Source organism: Melospiza melodia, chromosome 2, assembly GCF_035770615.1.
Source record: "Melospiza melodia melodia isolate bMelMel2 chromosome 2, bMelMel2.pri, whole genome shotgun sequence".
Classification (NCBI taxonomy): domain Eukaryota; kingdom Metazoa; phylum Chordata; class Aves; order Passeriformes; family Passerellidae; genus Melospiza; species Melospiza melodia.
In genome coordinates, this window is record NC_086195.1 from 3,223,718 (window position 1) to 3,250,171 (window position 26,454).

The window sequence follows — 26,454 nt, forward strand, 5'->3', positions numbered from 1 at the left end:
CATCTATTTCGTTAGGTAAATATGTGTTTTTGCATTTAAACTCATTGAAATTCAAGTTTCAGGCTCCATGAACCTCATCTAGTGGAGTGTTCCCTGCCCACAAAAAGGGGTTGGAACTAAAAGATCTTTAAGGTCCCTTCCAACCCAAACAATTCTCTGATTTTTTGGTTTGGTGTTGAATCATCTGTTGGAAGAGTCTCCAGCTTCTGGGGGTTTGAAATAAATGTAGCTACTCATTTTAATTTTGGATTAAATTTAGATGCAAGTCACGTGAAATCATGCAGTAATCTAAAAATATCTCATGCAGAGTCCTGTATATGATTCCCAAAGAGATATAAACAGCATAAACAGATATATGATAATTCCAGGGGAGTTTTTAGTGTGGGTTTTCTGCATTTATGAAGAGAATATTCAGTTTTGACATCTATGTTTGGAGCAGTTATTCTCTCTCCTACACGTGCCCAGTGAAATATAGAAAAGACTTTGAGCACATCCTCACATCAGGACCATTTTGCTTCAAGTTTCATTCCAGAAATTCTGCCTGGAAACCTTTGGAGTAACACAAGCAGGTATTTCACACATGATTCACGAGGCTACATCCAATGCATTCCCCCAAAACTGCTTTTTAAGGAGTTTTAAAATTCCTACTCCTCCCAAGCCCTGAAAGTTTTCTCTGCTGGCAAGACCCAGAGCATGGAACAAAGGTAAAAGCCATAAAATCTGGAATTCCCTCAGGAGCTTGCCCTGTGCCTTTAGTAACACCTCCCTTTCTTTTCAAGAGGATTCACCAAATTAAACTTCCAGTGGAATTTTCCCTGCAACCACGTTTCCCACGGATAACAGATTCACCCAGGAAGATGAAGAAATCTTAGGTGGCAATTGTGGAATTAATTTCACCTACTTTTTATCTTCCTTAGATGATTCCAGAGATCATTTTATCCCATTGCAAACAGGATTTGAGGCAGGAAATATTTATTTCCTCCTCAGTGGCTGAGAGCAGTCCAGCCCAACCCACCCTGCATGCCTGAGTGTTTGACTGATGGCAGGACTTACATGGCTGATTTTGATGAAGATATCTGGAAATTATGGCAATTTTGGACCATTGCAGTGTATTGAAACACTGTTCCATGCAGCTTTTCCCTCTCTCCTTCAAATCATGACTCTCTTCTCCAGTTGCTGCATCTCCAATTTCCTGCTGGAACTGCCACTCAGAGGATTTACATTCTATATTATCTAGTATTTTATTGTGTGATCTCACAATTAAACTTTGGTTTTGGACTAATTTCTTTTTCTTTCTTTCTTTCTTTCTTTCTTTCTTTCTTTCTTTCTTTCTTTCTTTCTTTCTTTCTTTCTTTCTTTCTTTCTTTCTTTCTTTCTTTCTTTCTTTCTTTCTTTCTTTCTTTCTTTCTTTCTTTCTTTCTTTCTTTCTTTCTTTCTTTCTTTTCTTTCTCTCTTTCTCTCTTTCTTTCTCTCTTTCTTTCTTTCTTTCTTTCTTTCTTTCTTTCTTTCTTTCTTTCTTTCTTTCTTTCTTTCTTTCTTTCTTTCTTTCTTTCTTTCTTTCTTTCTTTCTTTCTTTCTTTCTTTCTTTCTTTCTGTCTTTCTTCTAAAACACAGGAAAAGTGGCATCTGATGCCTAATCAGGTGTATATTTTTATTTTTTACATTCTATCAGTGACATTCCTAATATTGTGCACTTGACCAATAGGTAGATCATTCTTATATTTCTTTGAAGGTTTTGTTTTAATTTTTTTTTTTCCACAGAAGACATCGCATTTATCTTCCAGCAAAAGAAGCTGTGATCTATAAGGCATCATTTTTCTCCTTCCACCCATCAATGCTGGATTTAATAGCACTCATTCTTCAAATGATTTATTGCCACTGACTGCAATTTTCACTTTCAAATTGTATGTCTAATGTCAGAATTATTCAGCATTTTATGTAAAGCTGTGTATTAGGTAAAATGCATCACACTTAAGTCTTTTTCCTGCTTTACTGATGAAGCTTGAATTCAAAAACATCCTGAGAAGTTAAAACACAAAGACAACTGTGAAGGTCCTTCTGCAGGGAAAACTAAAGGAGTGTCATGGATTTTACATCTATTTTTCATCAGCATTTTTGCTGCAGTAAAGACACGTCCCAGGCTGTGTAAGGAGCGGGGAATACCACGTTTGAGCAGGGGGAGTGGAGGAGAAGGCTGCCAAAACCCCAGAGCACAAAGGAACCAGGATTTAGGCTCAGAGGTTGCTCAGCCTGGCATTGTGTGAGGGAAGGCAGCAGCTTTGCTGCCCAGCTGCTCAAGGATGCCAACATCGCTCAAATCCTGCCAGGGGGACGCGTGCCAGTGACAAAAATGAGCAGAGTGTGTAACATCTGCTTTTTGTGATTGCTGCCCAAAAAGCAGAGAGGAACATTCTGCTGGCTGGAAAGCCCTGCAAGGGTTTGGGGTGCTGTGCTCTGTGCTCTGCTGCTTTCCCCAGCCCACCAGCAGCAGGCACCTCGAGAAAAGGGAATTTTGGGGTTGACATTTAGGCTCTTCCTGTGGCAGGGCTGCTCTCCCCTCTCCAGCTCATTGTGCCTTGGTTTATTCGCCCCATTTGTGATATTGTCTTCAAATGTTTTGCAAATAAAATGCTCTGTCATTGCAATTTCAGTATCTTAGTGATGCACAGAAACTTAATGGGATTTTATCTGTCTTCTTGATTTATAAGCCAGAAAAAAACCCCACAAAACAAAACAACAAACAAGTGGGCAAAATATGCCAACCAATGTGCTACTCAGTTTATCTATTTTTTAACATACACACAAGTAGGTTAAAACTACTTTAGCATTTGTCATTAACGTGGTGGAAATCAATGCAACAAATTCACTGAGTGTGGGATTTTTCAGAGTACCTCAGCTCTGTTAGTGCTGTTCCCTTGCTCAGATGGTTGGTGCAGAAATGGAGAGATAACCCAGGGCTGAGAGGCCCAAAGGGGTCCTCTCTGGTGCCAAAAGGGGTCAGGTCCCTGCTAGAATCAACATCTTAGTCTGGAGAGAGCAGATGTGGGAAGAGATAAAAGAAAAATAAATATTCTTGAGTGAAAGACACTGCTTTAAAAAACTATAAAAGCCACATGAATTATCACAGGGGCAGAAGCCTTCTACGCACACACACCCCAAAAGTGTTCAAAACTTCTCCCCAGAGCTTGGACACAGATTCTGTGGTTTCTTCCTTAGGAATTGAGGGAAAGGATCTCAGTGTGTGCCCCACCAACAATTGGATGCTACAATACATTTACCAGCTGAATGATTAAACTCTTTTATTGACCTTTATTTTGTTGCAAATGACTCAAAACTTTCTCAAATTACTCCTATTCCAGTGCAGGTGTACCTAGAAAGGACAGAATTAAAATATTTAGTGAGGGCAGGAATTTCATGGTTATATTATAAGTAAAGAAATAAGTTATATTATTTCTTTACTAGCTTTAATAGGTACTTTACTAATTCTTTAATAGGTACCTTTAACCTCATGCTGTATCTATCTACTAGTATTTTTCTTTTTGTCTTTATTCCTGTGTAGTATTCAGTTTATTTTAGTCTTGTGCCTGTTAGTTTTGTGTCTATTAAACAAGTAATTCATTCTGTAATAGACCAAATCAACCATTATTAAAGACCTTGTGAATGAGAGTGAGTTTTGGGGTGCTGGCCACCTCAGTAAAGCTCCTGCCTGCTGTCCCTTCTTGACCAATAGGTGAGAGAAGATTCCTAAAGGCCAATCAGATCTTAGTTCCACCATTGTTTCCATAAGAAATGTGGATTTCTAATAATGAAGTGCTTTTCATGCCTTCTCATGATGGAATCTCTGTATCACCTTTGTCTGTCCCCAATATCCCTTCAGTGAGAGGGAAAGGCCTTTCCTTGGCAAAGGCCTCTTCTCCTTCTCCTTCTCTTCTCCTTCTCCTTCTCCTTCTCCTTCTCCTTCTCCTTCTCCTTCTCCTTCTCCTTCTCCTTCTCCTTCTCCTTCTCCTTCTCCTTCTCCTTCTCCTTCTCCTTCTCCTTCTCCTTCTCCTTCTCCTTCTCCTTCTCCTTCTCCTTCTCCTTCTCCTTCTCCTTCTCCTTCTCTTCTCCTCCTCCTCCTCCTCCTCCTCCACCACCACCAAATGTCTCAGCCAAAAGTTCCCTTCTCCCTCAGGACCTGCTCCAGGCTGTTGGAGCCCACCAGCAGCTTGATAAAACATCTGCCCCGTGTTCCTGAAATGCTGAACACCTTGAGGTTTGGCTCAGAGCGACGTCCAACAACTTTGGAAGAATTTCAAGTGGAGGCTCTGTGGTGGTGAGGAGTCATCAGGCACGGAGAAAGGCAGGTGTTGGATCCTTGTTCTCAGGAGTGGGATGCTCTGCCTCTCCTGGGCCTGATTCACACATTCCAGGGTGGAATATGTGAGATCTAGAGCGTGTTTGGGAATTTTGTTCTCTGCCTGTTTCCAGTCCTTTGTTATTGTAGCCAATCATTCTTGGTTTTTTGTTATTTGTGTTTGTAGCCAATTAGCTCTGTTTTAGGGCAATAATCTGTGTGGCTATTAGAGTTGAGCCTGTTTTTTTCAGACTTTTCTTCATTTTGTTGAGATCATTTTGGATGCTAAACTTACCCTCTAAAATACAAGAACCATTATTTTACCTGACAGAATTGGGCACTCTGCAAACCCAACTGGCCACATCCTTCCATGCTGTCACTGCGCCCCTGGTAACTCCTCCTTGGCGTGTTTTACAATTTATTTTGCAGCCATGAGAAGGTAATTTCTCCTGGACCAGATTTCCCTGCTTCCTGACTAGAACACTGTGGCAGATGGTGTAACATCTTAATAAAATCAAAATATATGACCCTCCTCAGCTTCTTTCTTAGCCTGTGTTGATCTACTGTGGAATGAAATGAGGCAGCTTTGATGCAATGTGCTGTTGATAAAGCCATTTTGGCTTTAATTTCCTGGTGCTTACAGCAGTTTTTACGTTTCTAAAGAGCTTAATTTAAGGTGAGTGGTCCATAATTCACCAGCTTCTTTTCCTTTTTCTGCCAAACATCCTTCACATTTAAGACAGGCACCACATGTGCTCTCTCCAGCCTGCTGGAACTTCCCTCATTCCCCATGAATTCTGAGATAGACTTGATGTTGTCTCAAACTGGTTTTTAGTGTGTTCTTCAGGTTTAATTGCTTTAAGAACATCAAGATTTATGTTATGTCCTCTCCAGTTATAGGGAAGGATCATCCCTCTCGACTTGAGTAGTTCCTTGCTCACCACAGCCCTTTCCAGTGCAAAAATCCACCAAAAAATACTCTTTATCCTATTAAATGTCATCTGTAACTTTCCTTCCTGTTGAGAAGTGGGATAAAAGTCTCCCAGCCCTTCCTCTTGCTACTGATCTCCTCAAGATTAATTCCTTGCTATTGCTGTTGCCTCTTCCAGGCTGAACTTCTCTTTGTTTCTTGGCTTCCAGTGTTAACCCCTATTTCCGTCAGAAATTATCTTTAATGTTATGGCACTGTGTGTTTTGTTCCTGTGAGGTCAGTGTGAAATTCTTTACTTATCTCAGTTAATCTCTTACCTTTTAATACTTGATATGGATTCCCCTGAGTGTACCCTTTCTCTGGTGGACAGCTTTCCCCAGCTGCTGCGGTTTCCCACAAAATTCCCCCAAATCCCTACAGCTGACAGCTCCTGGGATCTGTGGGATTCTTCCAGTTGCTCACAAGAGATTTGACTTTCTGACCCTTTTAGGTCAGTGATCTATTTTCAACCCCCAGTGTGTTATCACCTTGCTCCTCTCCTCTCCTCTCCTCTCCTCTCCTCTCCTCTCCTCTCCTCTCCTCTCCTCTCCTCTCCTCTCCTCTCCTCTCCTCTCCTCTCCTCTCCTCTCCTCTCCTCTCCTCTCCTCTCCTCTCCTCTCCTCTCCTCTCCTCTCCTCTCCTCTCCTCTCCTCTCCTCTCCTCTCCTCTCCTGTCACTACCTGGCACTTGTGTTGGATCCTTCCCTGTGCAAAACACATCTGGGAAAGCACAGGACAAACTTTCTGTGCCAGGATTGCACCAGGAACTGCTTATCCTGATCATCTTAGCTGGTGGCTGTGCTGATGCAAAAATACAGGAAATGAAGGGGAATAAAACTGAGGTGTTGGGGATGGGTTGGACTCCATGATCTTGAAGGCCTCTTCCAACCTTGTCATTCTGGAAATTCTGGGAATAATCAGATTTGGTCAATGTGTGACAGTGTTCACAGGGGTCTCAGGTTGAGGGAAGGAGATGAGGATCTGACTCCATGTTTCAGAAGGCTGATTTATTATTTTATTATATATATTATATTAAAACTATACTAAAAGAATAGAAGGATAGGTTTCATTAGAAGGCTGGCTAAGCTAAGAATAGAAAGGAATGAAAAACAAAGGTTTGTGTCTTGGCTCTCTGTCCGAGCCAGCTGGGCTGTGATTGGCCATTAATTAGAAACAACCACATGAGACCAATCCCAGATGCACCTGTTGCATCCCACAGCAGCAGATAATCAATGTTTGCATTTTGTTCCTGAGGCCTCCCAGCTTCTCAGGAGGAAAAATCCCAAGAAAAGGATTTTTCATAAAAAGATGTCTGCAACATTCAATGGATTGACTTCATCCCACTTAGAACCCTTCCATGAATGATTCTAAGCATGGCTTTGATCCCAGGCCCTTCCCAAAGTCCCTGGTGTTTGCACACACCTGGAAACTCAGACCCATTTGGGTTAGAAAAGATGCTCAGGGTCACCCAGCCCAACATTCCCCACCAGTGCCAAGGCCACCACAAACCCACGTCCCCAAGCGCCACATCAAAGTGTCCCAAAGATGAAGATGCCCAAATTCCTCCCTCCTCTTCCTCTGTGCTGCCACTGGTCCTGTGGCAAAAGCTTTGCAATCATCTGAAGATGATGAAGGGAGACAGAGAGAGAAAGATGGAGAGTCACTTTTCACGGATGGCAGGACACAGGGAATGGCTTCAAACCGAATGAGTAGGTTCAGATCAGATACTGGCAATGAGGAATTGTTCCCTGGCAGGGTGGGCAGGGGCTGGGATGGAATTCCACCCCTGGATCCCTGGCAGTGCCCAAGGCCAGGTTGGACACTGGGGACAGTGGGAGGTGTCCCTGCCATGGCAGGGGTGGCTCTGGGTGAGCTTTAAGGTCCCTCTCAACCCAAACATTCTGGGATTCTGTGATTCTATCACTCTATGATCTACTGCTTGATCTTCAGAGTGTTAAAATGTTCATGCTCTTCGTTATGTACGTTATGATGCTCTTAAATTTAACTTAAACACAACATGTTATATTCAAAATTTCATCCTGTAACTTGTATTTTGTAGCTTTTGGGAGCTGCTGAGGCAGTGCCTTACTGAACATTAATTCCAAATGAATTCTGCTGCTTTGTTTCAAGGCAGACACTGAATCCTGGGGTGAATTAAAGGTGGGACATTTTCTTGCAGAGAGCTGCTAACTTGGGCTCTGAAAATTGCACAGCATTGTTACTGCTGGTTCCTGGTTGTGGAATATTTTGAGGACAAAATGTATCATTCCAGTAGGAGACAAAATATATATCCAGTGAGGAAACAACAATCATTCCAGAACAGGTAAAAATTTGTGCTAAAGAATGGAATTTACTCCCTTCTAATCTGAGCAAATTAAAATTTACCCACTCCTCAAAACAGGATAATTCACCCATTTGTTAACATACTTTTATAAGCCTGAACTTTACCATTAACATTTCTTGAGGAAAAGGGAGCACCTTCAGGAGGGATGTGGAAAATCCATCCTGGCTCTTGATAGGAATAATTCTCCAGGCAACAGCACCACACTGACGTTTGGGTAAAAATGAAGTTTTTGCGCTGCATTTGTTCCATGCTCTGTATGCCCAGCACTGAAGGCCTTGTGTGCACGTTGAATAGTGGGATTTTAATAAATAATAAATATTGCTACACAATTAATGTTTCCTATTCATCCCTGTTCAGGTACCTTGGAAGAAATTCACACCCTTGCTGAAGGAGAGCCCGAAACCCTGGAATATGAGCAGGATTACAAAGGTGCTGCATTCCCCTGGGCTCTGCTCTTTGCACATCATTCCCTCCTCTCTCCATCCCAGCCCTGCAATTCCAGGGGGAATTTGTCAGCCCTGAATTTGTGCCTTTCTCCCAGGGGACACCTGGACGTGGCAGGGCTGAGCTGGGCTCTTGAGCGGGGCTCTTGAGCTGGGTTTTGCTCCAGCTTTTTGCTCAGGGCTGGTTATGTAATGCTGCAGCAGCTTGGAGAGGCAGGAGCTGCTCCATGAGGAGAGTGACAGTGGGATGGAGCCCTGAATCCATCCAGAAAGGTGAACAGCCTCAGCTTGTGACAGCTAAAAGGACAAAGTCCTTCAATTTGGGTTATTCAGATTAGGGGATAACTGTGCCAGGCAAAATGTGCATGTCTGGGTGTGTGCAATGAGCTGCTGCAGCCCAAGGATTTCATCCAGTGACCTGATAAAAACGTGGATAACTGGGTACTAAACATGAGATTTTTCTTTGGTGCAAACGGGGGATATTTACAGGAGCTGGCCATGGAATTCTTGCATCTCTTTCCATCAGATCTTCTTTTGCTGGCCCTGTCAGGGCTGTGGAGCTGGGAGATGCCGTGTGCTGCATCTCCTGGAGCCGTGCTAAGCTCCAAATGTTCCTCTTTCTGTGGGAGTTGCTAGAGGCAGGAGAAAAGCTCCTTTTTTGAGATGCTACTCAAGAGCTCAAAATGCTGGAAATTAGCAGAGAGCCATGGTTTGGTTTTGCAGAGGATGCGAGTCCACTGAGGGCTCTGAGACTTTGATGGATCTGAGGGAGGATAAACAGAGCCCTGCGGTGTCACCCTCCAGGTCCCTGTCCTGATGCCACGGGTTTCTTCCCTAAAATAAACTCCCCTTGTGTTTATTTTTTAGTAAGGACTCTGTTCTTTCATCTTGGCCCCTTGCCTGTAGGAGGGGCACAGGTTAATTAAGGTTAATTGCTTTTTTTTTTTTTCTGTTTAGAAAATGGCATTTTCTGCCTGCCTGTGGTCTGTGTTCTGAAGGGCTATCAGCACTTCTCAGCCCCTCAGCCTCATATTTTGAGGAAAAAATATTTTGTCCTTGTATTTTGAGGTCAAATTTTATCATTCCAGTAGGAGACAGAATATTTATCCATTGGGGAAACAACAACCATCCCAGAACAGGTAAAAATTTGTGCTAAAGAATGGAAATTACTCCCTTCTAATCTGAGCAAATTAAAATTTGCCTGCACCTCAAAACAGGATAATTCACCCATTTGTTAACGTGCTTTTATAAGCCTGAGGTTTGTCATTAATATTTCTTGAGGAAAAGGGAAGAACACCTTCAGGAGAGGAGTGGGAAATCCATCCCAGTGTGGAGGGTAACTATGGCACATTTTCAGAGGCACAGTGGGGATAAAAGGCTTTGTTCAGCAGCCTTGTAAAACTGAATGGGAAGAAAAAAAAATTTTTTTTTCTTTTCTTTTTTTTTTTTTCTTTTTATTTTGCTGCAGATATAAGAAGCAGAGGGAAAAGAAGGTGAGGCAAAGATCAGCCACTTGAGGGGGAGTAAATAATGAATATTTAGTTTATTTCAGCACCTGAAACAGCTCTGATGCCTTTGGGCACAGTCTAGAGATGTCTCTAGTCATGAAGCTGAGAGAGAAAGTGGAGAAAACAGTTTGTACAAAAAGCAGAGTGGAGCAAGGATTTATTTGTTTCAGAACTCCTCGTAATCCACTTGCTCTGCCTTTTATGGCAAAATGGCAGCTGTTTAATTCAAGTCACTGCTGCAGCAGAGTAAGTCACTCAGAAATTTGACTGTGTTAGGAAAAAAAAAACCAACCCTGATTATGTGATAGTTAATGCAGTTAATTCACATTTTCAATTATTATCCCACAAGGATATGCCTATGAGGAAAATACCACTGCGCTGGAAGTGCTTCCACAAAGATTGATGGAGATGACAAAATGTAATTAAGGGTTTCAATTTATTCCCACTGAAATGAGTTGGGAAACTCTCAGTCACTTCAAAAGCAGCCGCCACCTTTTATGTTTGGCTGAGATCAAAAATATCCAAAATATCAAAAATATCCACTTGGAAATAGCAGAAGCAAACAAGGAGGGCTCAGAAGTAACTACAGCAAAATTCCTGGAGAATTGTGTGTTCTCTGTGGGCTCCGGCAGGGCAGAGCTGCTCACACAACAAATATTTGCCAATTGAATGATTAAAATATTTAATTGACTATATTATTAAAATATTTTTATATTCAAATATATTAATTTTTTTTCTTGGAAATATAAAAATATTTGCCAATTGAGTGATTGAAATATTTTATTGACTACATTATTTAAATATTTTTATATTAAAATATATCACTATTTAATTCTATTTTTATTTTCAATAGTAAAATATTTGCCAATAGAGTGATTAAAGCATTTTATTAACTATATTCTTAAAATATTTATATATTAAAATATATCAATATTTTATTTTTATTAACAATATTAAAATTGAATTACTAAAATATTTTATTGACTATTTTATTAATTTTTATATTAAAATATATTAATTTTTATTTTATTTTTATTGAAAATATTAAAATATTTGCCAATCGAGTGACTAAAATATTTTATTGACTATTTTATTAAAATATTTTTATATTAAATTATATTAATTTTTATTTTATTTTTATTGAAAATATTAAAATATTTGCCAATTGAGTGATTAAAATATTTTATTGACTATATTATTAAAATACATAATTATTATGTTTTATTTTATTTTATTTTATTTTATTTTATTTTATTTTATTTCATTTTATTTTATTTTATTTTATTTTATTTTATTTTTAGTGGCAATATTAAACTATTTGCCAACTGAATGATTAAAATATTTTATTGACTATATTAATAAAATATGTTTATATTAAAATATATTAATTTTAATTTTATTTTGATTGACAATATTAAAATATCTGACAATTGAATGATTAAACTATTTTATTGAGGATATTATTAAATATTTTATTAAAATATAATAATATTTTATTTTATTTTATTTTATTTTATTTTATATTGTTTTATTTTTTGACAATATTCAACTATTTGCCAATTGAAAGCTTAAAATATTTTATTGACTATCTTAATATTCAAATATATAAATATTTTATTTTATTTTATTTTATTTTATTTTATTTTATTTTATTTTATTTTATTTGTATTGACAATATTAAAATATTGAGTAAATAAAATATTTTATTGACTATATAATTAAATATTTTAATATTAAAATATATAAATATTTTATTTCTTTAATTGAAAGCATTTAAATATTTTGTTGTAAATTACTTGAAATGTTCTCAAATTACTCCTATTCCATTGCAGGTGCACCTGGAGAGGATAGAATTAAAATATTTAGTGAGGGCAGGGATTTCATAAATATAAGACTTCACAAAGGAAAATTCCAAACCCATTCCTGGGCTGGGATGCTGGGCACCCACTCTCTGCATGAGGAGGCTTTAGAAATGAAATATAAACCATCCAGAAATGTGACACAAATCTGAAAAAGATTGCCAAGAAATCATCCAATGATGGACTGTTCGCTCAGAAAATCAAGTTATACCCTGAGAATCAGCCAAGTTAGCACCAAGAGACCGAAGGATGTTCCAAGTGGAAGGAATTATGAAATCTGAAAATTAAAATAACAAACATTTAAAACCAAACTACATAAACAATTCCCCTATGGCTGTAACAGGGAAATGATTTATTGTCCTTTTAAGGAAAATAAGAAGGTGAATTTAGGGAACAAGGGGCTGATTAACTTTCCTTAACTCCTTGGGAAAACTGGTGAATATATTCTCAAAAAAATCTATTTTCCAGAAAGATGAAATACAAGAACATGGTCAGGAACAGCCAGCTTGGATTTAGAACTGCAGAATGCAGAATAATGGAATATTCTGGGATGGATGGGACCTTAAAGCTCATCCAGTCCCACCTCTGCCATGGGCAGGGACACTTCCACTGTCCCAGGCTGCTCCAAGAAAAATCCAGCCTGGCTTTGGACACCTCCAGGGATGGGGATCCCACAACTTTTCCAGGCAACAAATTTATCCATGGCCGGCCAATCTGACAGATTTTTACCCCAAAATGTCTGGATCTGCGAGTGAGGACAGAGCATCGAGGTTTTTAGCAAGATTTTCAGCATTATCCTACATTTTTGCTGGCCAAAAAAGGACAAATGGATGGATGGATGGATGGATGGATGGATGGATGGATGGATGGATGGATGGATGGATGGATGGATGGATGGATGGATGATAGATGGATGGATGGATGACGGATGGATGGATGGATGGATGATGGATGGATGGATGGATGGATGGATGGATGGATGGATGGATGGATGGATGGATGATGGATGGATGATGGATGGATGGATGGATGGATGGATGGATGGATGGATGGATGGATGGATGGATGGATGGATGGATGATGGATGGATGGATGATGGATGGATGGTGGATGGATGGATGGATGGATGGATGGATGGATGGATGGATGGATGGATGGATGGATGGATGGATGGATGGATGATGGATGGATGATGGATGGATGATGGATGGATGGATGGATGGATGGATGATGGATGGATGGATGGATGGATGATGGATGGATGGATGATGGATGGATGGATGGATGGATGGATGGATGGATGGATGGATGGATGATGGATGGATGATGGATGGATGGATGGATGGATGGATGGATGGATGGATGATGGATGGATGATGGATGATGGATGGATGGATGGATGGATGGATGGATGGATGGATGGATGGATAGATGGATGGATGATGGATGGATGATGGATGGATGGATGGATGGATGGATGGATGGATGGATGGATGATGGATGGATGGATGGATGATGGATGGATGGATGGATGGATGATGGATGGATGGATGGATGGATGGATGGATGGATGGATGGATGGATGATGGATGGATGATGGATGGATGGATGGATGGATGGATGGATGGATGGATGGATGGATGGATGGATCCAAGGATGGATGGATGATGGATGGATTGATGGATGCATGGATGGATGGATCCAAGGATGGATGGATGGATGGACTGCAAGGAGGAGTGGGAAATGGGCTTGGCCTTTGAAGGGTTTGCTGATTCAAACCTCACAGCTCCTGGTGCCCCTTTCAGTTCCTTTTGGGGCACCAAAGGAATCTCAGCCTCCAGCTGACCCCAGACTGGGAGGAGCAGAGGATGCATGTCCCAGACATATTTTATGAAAAACCCTTTTGACAGGATTTTTTCCTCCTGAGAAGCCTCAGATGAAAAGAAAAACAATGATTATCTGCTGCTCTGGAATGCAACAGGTGCAGCTTTGATTGGTCTCATGTGGTTGTTTTTAATTAATGGGCAATCACAGTCCGGCTGTCTCGGACTCTCTGGTCAGCCACAAGATTTTATTATCATTCCACTATTTTCTATTCCTTTCAAGACTTCTGATGAAATCCTTTCTTCTATTCCTTTAGTATAGTTTTAGTATATAATTTTCTTTTTATATTATATATATCATAAAATAATAAATCAGCTTTCTGAAACATGGAGTCAAGATTCTCATCTCTTCCCTCATCCTGAGACCCCTGCAAACACCACCACAGATGCACGGGGATGTCACTCAGCCAAAAATGAAAAACTGGTGTCAGGAACCTCATGAAGCTCAACAAAAATAAGTTCAACCAAGTCCTGCAGCTGGCAAAGAGCAGCCCATGCATCAATCCAGGCTGGGAAACACCCTGGGATAAAATCTGGGAGTTCCACAAAGATCCAGCTTCACATGGATCAGCTGTGCGACCTCCAGCAGTGAAGGATGAACTGGGATGATTCACTGGGATGTTCTGGGGACAAATGGCTGAGGAATGGGATTATTCCATTCTTGGCACCTGTGGAGGATCCAGAACTCCTAATCTATTTTTCCATGATTCTGTGAAATTATATAATAATTCTTATATTTGTAATTTTTTTTTTCCTGAGCTAATTTAAGATCCCTGAGAGGTGGTAAATTAGAGGAATGAATGCACATACACTGGACAAGAGTCTTTCCACATGCAACAAAATCCTGGAAGTTGGGAAGAACACGAGATTATGCCCTTGTACATAATTAAATCCTTGATTATTGGCTCAGGGGAAAGAATCACAGGCAGTATAAAGGTAAATCACTTGATTTTCCAATAAATTTTATGAACATTTCTATTTAGGGAGAGAAACTTCTTAAACTTTTTTTTTTTAACTTTTAGTTCTAACAGTTCTAATTTTGACCTCTCTGCTAATCATTAATTCATGTTCATCCAGCTGCATCAAACGACACCAATCCCCTCCTTTTTGCCTCCCACGTTGGTGTGTGAGATTGAGCAGAAGTGCTAATTCTAATTTATTGAGTGTGGCTTTGATAATTACATTTTAAACTGGAGAAATTTAGGGTTTTTTCTTTTTTTGTGTGTGGGGTTCTGTTCTGTTGGGGTTTTTTTGCTTGTGGTTTTTCCTGATGATTCATCTTCACTAATGATGGTCAATTCATCTGAGGTCAACTCACAAAAATAAAAATGCAGTTTTCAGACTGTGACTGTGATGAAATGTGGAATGTGTGCTTTGGGTCCAGCCTCACCCAACTTCAGATTTCACTGGAATGAGAAATTCACCTCAAGCCAGAAACTGTTGTGGAAATTTCAAGTTTTTCCTCAGTGTAATTTGCAAACAGTGAAGTTGGATTTTTCTCCCTCTCCTGCTCACAAGGAGGGTGCCTGAGGCGTTGTTTTCAAGAACAAAATGAAGATTTTTCTTGCCATTCCAGTTGCCACTGTTTTCCAACTGCACAGCCCAGCTCCTGGGCTGGTTTTTGTCTTGAAAATTATGGGGTGGCCCTGCCTACACATTTGATGGTTTGAACATCACTTGGCCTTTTAATGGGCTTTTTATGGACTGGTTACTGCCATACATTGTCAAGAGCCCGTTAGTGCACGACTTATTTCTGGAAAACTTCATTAAGGGGAAGTAGGAATAACTCTGTCTTTATTCTGCATTTCTAAAAATAACATGTAAAACATAACAGATGGCTTAATATTTTTATTTCACCGTTTCAGCTGTGCTCACCTCGACCGCTCTTGACTGACGTTCCACGCAGGTGCCAAGAGCCATTAATTTTAAAATAAGCTGCTTTGAAATCTGTTTTCATATTTACTCCCAAGTCCACGCTTTGGACCCAAGGCAGGTTGGTTTTAATTAAAGATGCTGCAGGAACAGTCGGGATCCTGCAGTAAATGTTTGTGTTGATGCACACCCACCTCTGTTGGAAATGGGCTCGTTAATCCTGGGGAGCTGCAAAACCCCCATGGGAGCACCGTGTGCCTGTGTGGTGGCCAAATGGGAGAAACTCCATCTAAAATCATCACAGTGGGAAAGGATTTGGGGTATTTGCAGAGGTTTCTGGAATGTGCTGGTGGGTCACCTTCCCTGGCTCTGCTTTTACACCAAAAAGCACAAACAGGGGCAAACCTGAGGCTGGATTGTACAAATATTTCTGATGGCAGCCTGAAGGAACGGAAGCTGCATGTCAGACCTCTCCCCCCTACATACCAGCCTGTTTAAAATAAATTTACATTTAAGGTCTGATATGAAACCCCTTGAAGTGAAGGGAGAGACTTTAATGCTCTTTGACTAAAATGCATTTAGCAGATCTCATTTTCTGTGATTCTATTTCTGTAGCAGCTTTGGTGGGTTTTACTATTCCTGAGCATTTCCTGCAAGGCTTCCTCCACTTTCTTTTGTTATTATTATTTCTGCTCATGGTAATATCACAAATCTTTTCCTCTGCTGTAATTCTAAGTCCCTACCTGATTTTCCTGCTTAAAATTCTCTTCTAATATTTGAGTTGTGCCCAAACCCACCAGCCTGGCTTCTGAAAGCAGCTGGAATTAAAAACAAAACAACAAACAAAACATGAGTTCTACTCTTTACAAACATCTTCTTCTTATTATTATTTTTTTTTCTTTGATTTTATGTGGTATTTCTCTTGAAATTCTGGAGGTAAATTATCTGCTGTCCTTGTGTCTTATTCCATGGAAGAGCAAACCCTGCTGGAATGCAGAGTGTCAATACCAGGCATTTGCTGTTTATACACAGAAGGTTCTCCTTCTTTTCTGGAGAGTTTTTTAAAAATAATTATTCAAGGAGAAATATTTTCTGTGTATCCAGAAGGCAAATGCTCTGGTAGTATTGGGTCAGTGAATTGTAGCTTAAACCACAAATTTGCCACTTGCAAGGGGTAGAAAATAATGATCAGCAACATCCAGATGTTGTAGGTCACCTGAATTCCAGGGAACCATCACAGAGCTGTGGAATGGGAGCCTTTATGATCCAATCCTAGGGTTTGCTTTTTTTTTTTTTTAATGCCATTTTTCCTTCTCTCTCAAGCTCTTCTCCTTCCCACCCCTTCCAAATTTTAACCATCTTATATTTTATTATTATATTTTTATATTATGTTTTTATATTTCTAGCTTTCCTTCCTCTGGCTAGAAATTAAGAACTCAGCCAGACCCAGAATTTGGAACTGCAGCAGAAGTTTAGGGTCACCCTTAAATCTTCAAGTCCTGTTCTAGGGAAAAGTTTAGTGGTGGAGAATGCGTGGAAAACATCTACAGTAAGTAAATTCTTACTGAGAAAAAAAAAAAAAAAAAAAAAGAAAAAATACATTGTAAATGCCTAACACATAATTACAGCCACCAGCACTAGAATATTCCAGATATTGATGGAATATTTTCTCGGTCACTACGATGTTCTGCTGGTTTCTCTTGCAGGTTTTAGTGGGAACTTTGGTGTGTTTGGGGGAGGTGGATTGACACTGCTTTGTTTGTAATCATGGAAGGCTTGGGATGCACTTTCTGCTTTAATGTAATTATGCCTGACAGATAGAACCCAGCAGCTCCCAAGGATTGCTCACATCCCTGTGGGACACTCAGCTGAGACAAACATCTATCCAGTTTATTGAACATGATGGAGCACCTGAAGGACTGGCATTCCTGTGCAGAGCCACAGCAGCCCTGGGTTTGGAGATGCTGGAGAGGCAGTGGGCTGGGTGGGATGTGCCCAGTTTGCTGGACACTGGTGGCACTGGTGGGCTGGGATCCAGCTGCCTCCTGCTCCTCCTGCCCTCTGCAAGTGCTGCTGGGCGAAGGTTTGATAATCCCCAGTTCCCATTCAGTGGAGAACTAAATGAGACATTTTATTTACTTCTCATCTAACAGCTCTGCTCTCCTGTACTTGTACCAGACAAAGACAGCAGCACACTGAGAACACACCAAAACTGGCATAGCTCTTTTCCTTTTTCCCCTTTCCTTTCCTTTCCTTTCCTTTCCTTTCCTTTCCTTTCCTTTCCTTTCCTTTCCTTTCCTTTCCTTTCCTTTCCTTTCCTTTCCTTTCCTTTCCTTTCCTTTCCTTTCCTTCCCTTCCCTTCCCTTCCCTTCCCTTCCCTTCCCTTTCCCTTTCCCTTTCCCTTTCCCTTTCCCTTTCCTTTATTTCCTTGAAATTTCCTTTCCATTCCTTGAAATTTCCCTTTCCTTTCCTCACTGATCCACAGCCTGCTGCAGTTGCTGGCAATCCTGAGCTCATTAAGCAGCCTCTGTTTTTAATTAATTAAAAGTGCCTCCTTCTGTTCCCTTGCCCACCTGTGCCCTCCCTGCTCCTGCTGTTGGTTCCAGCTCTGAGAGTCCAAGGCCACCTCTGGGACCACTGAGCCACCTCAGGCTGCAGCTGGAGGGTGTCAGGAGCAACGTGAGATAAAAATAAGCCTGACTTTACATAAACCTGGTGTTTTTATAAGCCAGACAGGGGGAGAGTGCTGCAGGACCGCACAAGGGGGTTCAGTGGGCACCGTTCTGTGAGGGAGCTCTGGAGACAGGGATTCATCTCCCACCCCTCCTGCACCTGGAGATGTTGATTAAATTACTAGAGAGGCATCCCATGAAACTTGAGGCAGCAAACTGTGGCATCTCTAGAAGCCCCCTGAGGTCTTTGATGGAATGAAATCACTTTTTGGAGTTGCCCTGCTCTTTTCATTGATCTCATTGCTTCCCTGACAGCAGGGGGAGGCTGAGGGGGATGTTGGTCACTTCTCCCAGGGAACAGGGACAGAAAAAGGGGAAATGGCTTCAAGCTGTGCCAGGGGAAGTTCAGCTGGGACAGCAGCAGGAATTTGCCCATGGAAAGGGAGCTCAGGCCCTGGCAGGGGCTGCCCAGGGAGCTTTGCAGTGCCCATCCCTGCAGGTGTCCCCTGGAGTTGGCACTGAGTGCTCTGGGCTGGGCACAAGGTGCAGACCAGTCACAGTTTGGACACAATGATTTTTGAGGTCTTTTCCTGCCTTATTGATTCCAAGATTCCATTCCAAGCTACTCCAAGAAGCCCAGGGAAGCTGCACTTGCAAAGCAGGCAGTGCTTTTTGGAGATCTTCCTGTGGAAAACTGGCCCCACGGAAATCGATGGGGAATTACCTCTGCCTGTCCAGACAGCTATTGAGCTGTAAGGAGCTTCTTAATTACAATCATTTAACATAAATGCTTCTTTTCAGGAATGGGAAATTGATCTGGCAGGCTGATAGAAACTGCAGGCTCTGTGTGCCTGCAGGAGATGGTGGGAGAAAAAGCAGGAAGGTAGGAAATACCCTCCTCTCATTCTTCAAACAACTGCTCTAAGAAATAATTTGACAATTGCTCATTGTTCTAATGAACCCCTGCTCTTGATTATGATAAATACAAAATTACACGATAATTTCTCCTCTGCTTTCATTGACAAAGTTGTCTGTATTGACAAGACACAATGAGATTATTTTTTACAAATGGGAAGCAAAAAAGCAGAGGATTTCCTGCAATGCTGCAAAAGTGCTCTGAGCTGGAGAGGCTGAAGCAGGGATGGTTGTGATAAAGCACTGCAGAACTGTTGATTAGAGCATTGAATTAACGATGCTCTCGTGCAGGCTCTCATCATGCCATGAGTTCCCTCAGCCTCCTGTTTCACCCTCTCAATCTGCACATCATTGTTTTCTTGTCCAGAAGTGTTTTGGAGGTTGTTTTGGGGGATTTTTTGGTTTTTTTTTTTTTTTTTTTTTTTTTTTGGTTTTTTTGTTTTTTGGGTTTTTTTGAGAAATCAACACAAATGCCAGCACTTTGCTATTATCAGAAAACAAGCCCCAGTATTCTGCTCCAGAGAGTCCCAAAGAAAAAGTCCTGTGCAAGTTGGCTCCCTCAGATCAGCCTCCAAGAGTCTCTAGAGAGGAGAGCAAGGTGGGGTAACCCAGACCAGCTGCACAAACTAAATGAGACATTTAGTTTGATCTCCAGTGTTTGTCTCTGAAATGCCATCACTGCTGTGGCAGTGGCAACCAGACCTGGGGCTGCTCTTCCTGAAGGCACAGCTGGATTTAAAGATCCAACACAAGTCAAAGGATATGAAATTAAATTAAATGAAATTAAGTCAAGATTGAGGCAGTTTCTGCGATGGGTTGTGGAACTGTATCCAAGGGTTTGTTGAAGAAACTCTCCCCACTCAAACTCTCTAACCTCCTTTAGCCATGGGGCACCTGAGTACCAGACCTCAAAGCCAAATGGAAAAGTTCACATTTACAAACTCATAAAATTTGTACCCCACACTCATAAAATCCCAGTGATGCCTCAGGTTTGAGCTTTTCTATTTTTCACATTCTGTGCTGCTTTAGTGTGTGGGTCTGGGTTCACATTCAGGGATGGTGAGCTCTGTGCACAGAGCAGGGAGACAAAACAATTCCTGCTCCAGCTGGGCACCAAGGACAAATGACCCAAATCTCAGCCCAGGAGCACAAACCCCGTGGGCTGGAGAGAGAAAAACAAGCAGGGTGGGACTGCAGGGCTAAAGCTGGGATGGGACAATGAACTGCAAGGTGCAAATGGAGCAGAACTGATCCCAGGGACAGAGCCCGTGCCCGGCCGTGCATTTTGGGGCCATTTTGGTTCATCCTGGGTGCAGCCCTGGCTGGGCTCTGGTGCTGCCCAAGGTGCATCCATGGAGGAGATGCTGTGAATAAATCCCTGCTTTATTCTGGAGCTCTGTCCAGCCTCTGCTCTGGATCAGCCTTCACAAGGCATCACCAGAATGATTTGGGTTGGATGGGACCTTAGAATCATCCCCTGCCATGGCAGGGACACCTTCCACTGTGCCAGGCTGCTCCAAGCCCCAGTGTCCAGCCTGGCCTTGGACACTTCCAGGGATCCAGGGGCTCCACAGCTGCTCTGGGCACCCTGTTCCTCAGTTTTTGGATGAGTCAGAGGCTTTCTGGGGCTGGGAGGTTTTCCTGAGGTGTGGATGTCCACAGAGGTGTCAGAGTCTGAGCTGAGCTCCCTCGCTGTGGGCATGGCCAGAAAGGGTGGGGAGGTGGCAGTCAGGATTCATAAGAAGCTCCCTGGTTTCAGTATTTGAGCCTTCACTGTCTGCACTCACACACAGAGTTATTAATGCAGATGGTTTAAAAAAAAAAACTAAATCTCTGTGGAATCATAATCTACTCGTGTGCATTGCAAGCTGTGTGTGCAAATGTTCAGGGTTTTCTGGCTGCAAGGCAGGCTCTGCCCTTGGATGGACTCTGTTATTTTCCCACCAGAGTGAGACAAGACAGTAAATCCTTCTTGGAAGTAGATAATTTCCAGCTGAAGACTGGTGGATATTGTAATACAGACTTGCAGCTACCATTAATGTCTAACCTGAGGTTGTAACTGGAAAATAGCAGCAGAATGGGCTTTTGCCTTGTGGCTATTTTTTAATTCAAAGCTCTCCTGAGTAATACTCTAGAAAAAAACTTCTCTGACCAGCCCTTGGCACTTATGTTAAAGCTTCTTGTGCATCCTCTGGCATAAATTTGGGTTTCTTCATTCAGGGCTGTGGAGAGCCCTTGCACTCATGAAGATTTTCAATGTGTTCAAGGCCAGCCTGGATGGGACTGTAGGGTAGGTTCCCTAAAGCTGGAACAAGATGATTTTTAAGTTCTTTTCCAATCCAAACCATTCTTTGACTCTATAATTCTTCAATTTCACTGGGCATTGTGTGACTCTGAGGGTAGAAATTGCCTGGTTTTGAAGAACTTGAAAATCTCCCCGCTTTGTTATTTTTTGTCCTGTGTCTGAGGACAGGATGTTCTGCTGGCCATATGCAGGAGCTCGTGAATAGAGTGCAGAAAATGCACTTTAATGAGATTTCCAAATGAAAGCAAGGTGTGTTTGCCCAGCTGCCAAACTCCCCCGGCCCTGGGGGACGTCCTGTGAGGAGTGAAATGAGGAGGAGCTGATGGGTTCAAGGAGGAGTTGAAGCTGCTCTGGGGCTCCTCACGGGCAGGATCCATACATGCCATGCTAAGGACAGAAAAGTTCCAGTCCCTTCACAAGGATTTTGATCCCAGAGGTTTTTCCTCCTCCAGAACCCGCTGATCCCATTGGTGTCCTGCGGAGTGTGGGGTTGGGGTGGGCTGGTTTGGGATGTCCTTTTGGCAGGGACTCCACAACTCAATCATGAGGCTCTGTCAGGAGTCCTTGGGCATCATTAAAAATTGCAGCGCTGTGTGGAAAAAACTGGATTCAACAACCTCCGATTGTTCAATACTTCTATTCCAGCTATTAATAAAACATAAAAATTGTATTTTCAACATCAGCAGCATTCTAGCAAAGCATCAGGAGAAAACCTCCAAAAACCAAGCAACTGAAAGCCAAAAAAAAATCTTCCAGAAAGTCAAGTGGGAATGAGATTAAAACTTTTCCTTTGGGTTTGCTGCCTGGTAAATCTGGGGTTTGTTCAGAAACATCGCATTTTGCACAATCAATATATTAATATTTATATATTGATATATATAACTATATAAATATATATAATATATAATATATATAATGATATATTATTATATATATAATATCCTTATATTTATATATATATATATATGTATATAAAATATCCCCTTAATATATTGAGAATCTTGTTTTCTAGCATCAAACTGCCTCTACCAGTAAAAACTGCACATCCACATAAATGCAACACATTAACCTAAACCTTATCTCTTTTTAAAATCTGCCAGGGCTTCATTGTCCCATATAAAAAGTAACATCCTGGAGCAAGAAGGTGATGGAAGCACTGAACAAGGTGAAAAGCTTTTAACAGCAATGAAAATCAAAGAAATTATGCAATAGAAATGGGATCTTTGCAATGCATCAAGCAATAACATAAATTAATTTATTTGGGAGAGCGTTAATATGAATTATTTTACTTCTTGCTTTTATAGAAGGATATAGACAAGTCCTGAATAAAACTGTTTTTATATGTAAAAATACCATGAGAAGGTCATGACAAACACAGTAATCCTACACCAACAGTGTCCAGAGTTCCTGAGAGGTGAAAGAAAGAACATAACGCTTACACCTAAACCTATTGTTAAATATGTGAATATATCCCTTGTGATGGGGATTTTATGTAAATGTAAATGACATTCTGTTGCTCTGACATAGTTTGAAGGAGAGATCTTATTTTCCTTCCAAAAGTGCCAGGTTTCAACAAAACGACTACAAAGCAAGGCTCCAAACACATGCTTGTGAAAAAAAAACCAAGTCTTTTCTGCAGTGAAATTGTGTATCTTGGGGAGCTCAGAGTGAACGTGGTGCAAATGCACTGGCAGGCATCCCACGAGGAGCTGAGCCTTTCTCCAACTGAGGCTGTGGTTGTGGGGCTCTTGGGCTGGTTGTTGCTATGATTAATCCTTTCCTCATTTGCTTATGAGGGCGAAATCATTTGGTAACGATCTGGTGGCATTGTTGTGACGCTGCAGGAGCCCTGCCTTATGTAAGGAAATCAATAACCTCAAGTGTTGCAAAGGCTTTGGGAGCTGCCCTCAGCAAGAGTTGGCTCCTGCTACTCCTCATTTCCCCACAGGGAAGTAATGAGTTCCCCAGCTTGTGCCCACAGCTCAGCCCTTTATTCCCATATTCCCTGGGAGACAGGCTTGGAAATGGGAGGCCCAGCATTAAAACATCCAGCTCTCCATTCCCATAAAGGCTTAACTCATTAGTTCACTCCAGAAGCCGAGTTAGGGCAAAATGTGGATTTACAAGAAAAAAGGATTTGTTATTCTCAGCAAGGAGTCCCTGCGGGGAATCACAGGATGGTTTGGGTTCAAAGGGACCTTAAGGATCATCAGGGACACCTTCCAGTGTAGCCCCACCCTGGGCATTGCAGGAATAAATAAAAACCCCAATGAACTCTCACACTCGGCTAGGACTCACCTACGTGTTTGTCTCTTCCAGAATTCTTTGAAACTGAGAATTTATAAGCAAGAAGGAAGGCAGGCAGAGCAGGAAACCAGTCCTGGTGTGATTTGATAGATTGCTGATAGTTAAAGCACAACCCAGAGAGGCCAGGGATCTGGAATCCAAACCAATAACTCTCCATGTACCTATAGTTTACTGCCTATCAGCACCGAGGCAAGATCAAATAAATTTCCTTTGCTTAATGAAAAACGAACATCCTGACACAGCGAACAGCCCAAAAGTGACTAATCCATCTCTATCTCCCCCGGTGAATAGTATTAATTATGTTGTTTGCTTTCCTAGACTAATTTTTTCCTGGTCTGAGGTAATGACTGCATATGTAGCTGCTAGAACGAGATAGGTACAGGTGAGCTGAGCCAGTGATTTACAACCCACCAGAGCAAGAAATGCATCCTGCCTGGTGCTGCATTATCACCAACCCAACACTTTCCCTATTTTCTGTTTATTAAACTGCTCCCCAGCTGTCTCAGGAGATGAGGGCTCTGTCGGGAGGGGTTTCTGCAATGAGCTGGCCACAGGTGACCGGCACAAACTCCGCCTGTGCCCCTCAGCAGTGGGACAGCTCCCTGAGCTTGGGAATTCCCTCCAAGTGCTTTTCTCCGCGAGTTTCCCGAATGCAGGCAGAGCAGCCGAGGTTGGGCATTTCTCAATTTCTGCAGGGCATTTCTCACAGTTCCCTCCCTCCCTTCACGGGTGTTGTGTGTTGTCCTGCTGGGGGATGCAGTTACCTGTAACATCTTACAGAGAACCGCTGCAAAACAGCCCTAAAAACCAACCCCGAGCGAGCTGCTGGGAAATCTGTCATTTTTTAACCTCTTTGCTCCCAGCTCCTGCATTCGCTCCGCTCAGGAAAGTTTGGTGGCCCTGCCCGAGTCCTCCCCTGGCTCCTGGCGCCAGCAGGGAGCGGCTCGGGGGGGATTTTAGCAGCGGTGGGGGCTCCTCCCGCTTTTCCCAGCGCGGGATTCCCGTTCCAAAGCCCCCGAGCCGCGCATCCCCCGCGCATCCCGCGCTGCCCGGCCGCTGTCCGCGGTGCTGGAGCGGCCCCAGGCAGAGCCCCGGGGATGTCGGAGAGGTCGAGGAGCAGTGAGGGAAAGGGAGGCACCCTAAGCATCCCAAGCAGCCGTGAGGAGCAAGCCCCGAGGCAGATTCCCGGAGAAGATGCTCCGGGCACGGCGATGCGGGAGCCCCCGGCTCTCCGAACCTTCGGTGCCTTCCCCACCCCGCGCCCCCGGCCCTTCGAACCCGCTTTCACCACGAGAGGAAACTTTTGTCCGTGGTATCTTTGTCCCCACCTTTGGCACCGCACCTGGCCGGGAAGGGACGGCGAGGGCCGGGGGCAGTGCAAGAAGGGGGGAATGGAAGAAGGGGGCAGTTCTCCCTGTACTTATTTATTTATTTATCTCTTTCCTCCCTCAGGTCGCCATGGTGATACCGAGCTCGCTCTCCCTCCCAACAAGACGAGACGGGCACCCCTCCGTGAGCACCCCCGTGTGCCCGGGGGACGCTGTGCCCTCCGTGCCCGCCGCTCGTCCCGGCTCGGGCTCCGCTCTCCGCCCGGCCCCGGCTCCGCTCATCCTCGCCCCGCTCCCGGCGGAGAAGTGAGACGGGAGCGGCACAAACAGCATCGTCCCCCTGCTCAAACAGCATCGTCCCCCTGCACAAACAGCACTGTCCCTCTGCTTTTCTCCCCTTCCCCGCTCTGAAGTTCTCCCCGGCTCGGGCACCGCCGGGCGGGACGCGGTTCCCGGTACCGATCCCCGGAGCCGGGGGAGGCGGCGCAGCCCCGGCCCCGTCGGCGCTTTTGCCCGAGGGCGTAGGGATGGGGCTCCCTCTCGGGAGCGACGGCAGCGGGAAGCGGGGGGACATCGGGGCCGCCCCGCCGAGCCCCCTCGGCCGCGGTTCTGCCGCCGCCACCTCGCCCCCGGCCCGGCGGGCAGCGGCCGCTCGCCCCCGGGTTACATAAGGAACGCGCCGCGCATCCCCCGGCACGGCCGCCGTGCCCGCTCGAGGGGCTCGGGGGGCTCGGGGTGATCGAGGAAAGGCGATTTTTGGGGCAGGGGATGGAGATGGAGAAACGCGAGGGCACGGGCAGCAAGCCCGCTTACCCCGAGCATCCCCCGCGCAGCAGCAGCGTCCCCTCGGGCAGGGCAGCCCCGCTTACCTGGCGGCTGCTGTCACTCCATGCCGGCTCCCCGCGGGACGGGACGGGGCAGGGCGGCTCTGCCCGGCGCTGCGGGGCTCCGGCTCCGTGCGCTCCGGCTGTGCGAGCGCCGCTGGCTGTCACACGGCCCCGAGGATGCTGTCGGGCGTCTCCATTCCCCACGCCCGCTCGCCCACCCCCGGGGGCCGCGGGGCTCGGCCGGAGCGGGGCCGTGCGGGGCTCCGAGGGGCTGCGAGCGGGGCTGCGCTGGCCCGGCGGGCGCGGAGCGGAGCGCGGAGCGGAGCGCGGAGTTGGCGGCGGCGGCAGCAGCGCCCTCTGCGGGCGGCGCGGGGCGGCGGGGGCGGCGCGCTCCTTCCGCGGGGGCGGCCCCGCTCCGCCTGCGCCGCCCCCGCTGCGCCCCCTCCGCGGGTGGATGGATGGAGGGATGGATGGAGGGATGGATGGAGGGATGGAGGGATGGATACCCCGCGCTGTCCCTCCCGCCGCGCTGTCCCTCCCGCCGGGATGCGGCTGCCTCGGGAGCGTCCCGCCTACCCCGGCGCTGCGCCCTCCCCGCGCAGGAATCACGGAATGGTAGAACGGGTTTGGGTTGGAAGGGATCTTAAATATGGGTTAGTGCCAGCCCCCCCACCCGGCCGTGGGCAGGGACACGTTCTGCTCGCCCCGTTTGCTCAGAGCTCCATCCAACCTGGCCTCGGAGCTCCATCCAGCCTGGCCTCAGAGCTCCATCCAGCCCGGCCCTGGAGCTCCATCCAGGCTGGCCCCGGAGCTCCATCCAGCCCGGCCCTGGAGCTCCATCCAACCTGGCCTCGGAGCTCCATCCAGGCTGGCCTCGGAGCTCCATCCA

The 26,454-nt window shown here is 44.2% G+C and overlaps 1 protein-coding gene across 2 annotated transcripts in view; it reads right to left on the reverse strand.

Annotated features, from left to right (window-relative positions):
- KCNJ6 (potassium inwardly rectifying channel subfamily J member 6) overlaps positions 1-25,812 on the reverse strand; it is a 172,092-nt gene extending 146,280 nt beyond the window's left edge. Inside the window, exon 1 of one of the 2 annotated variants that reach the window (XM_063180661.1) lies at positions 25,608-25,812. The gene's annotated coding sequence lies outside the window, so the exon portion shown is untranslated. The remainder of the gene's footprint in view (positions 1-25,607) is intronic. The other variant, XM_063180652.1, reaches the window with a different exon arrangement.
- Positions 25,813-26,454: the final 642 nt, after the last annotated feature.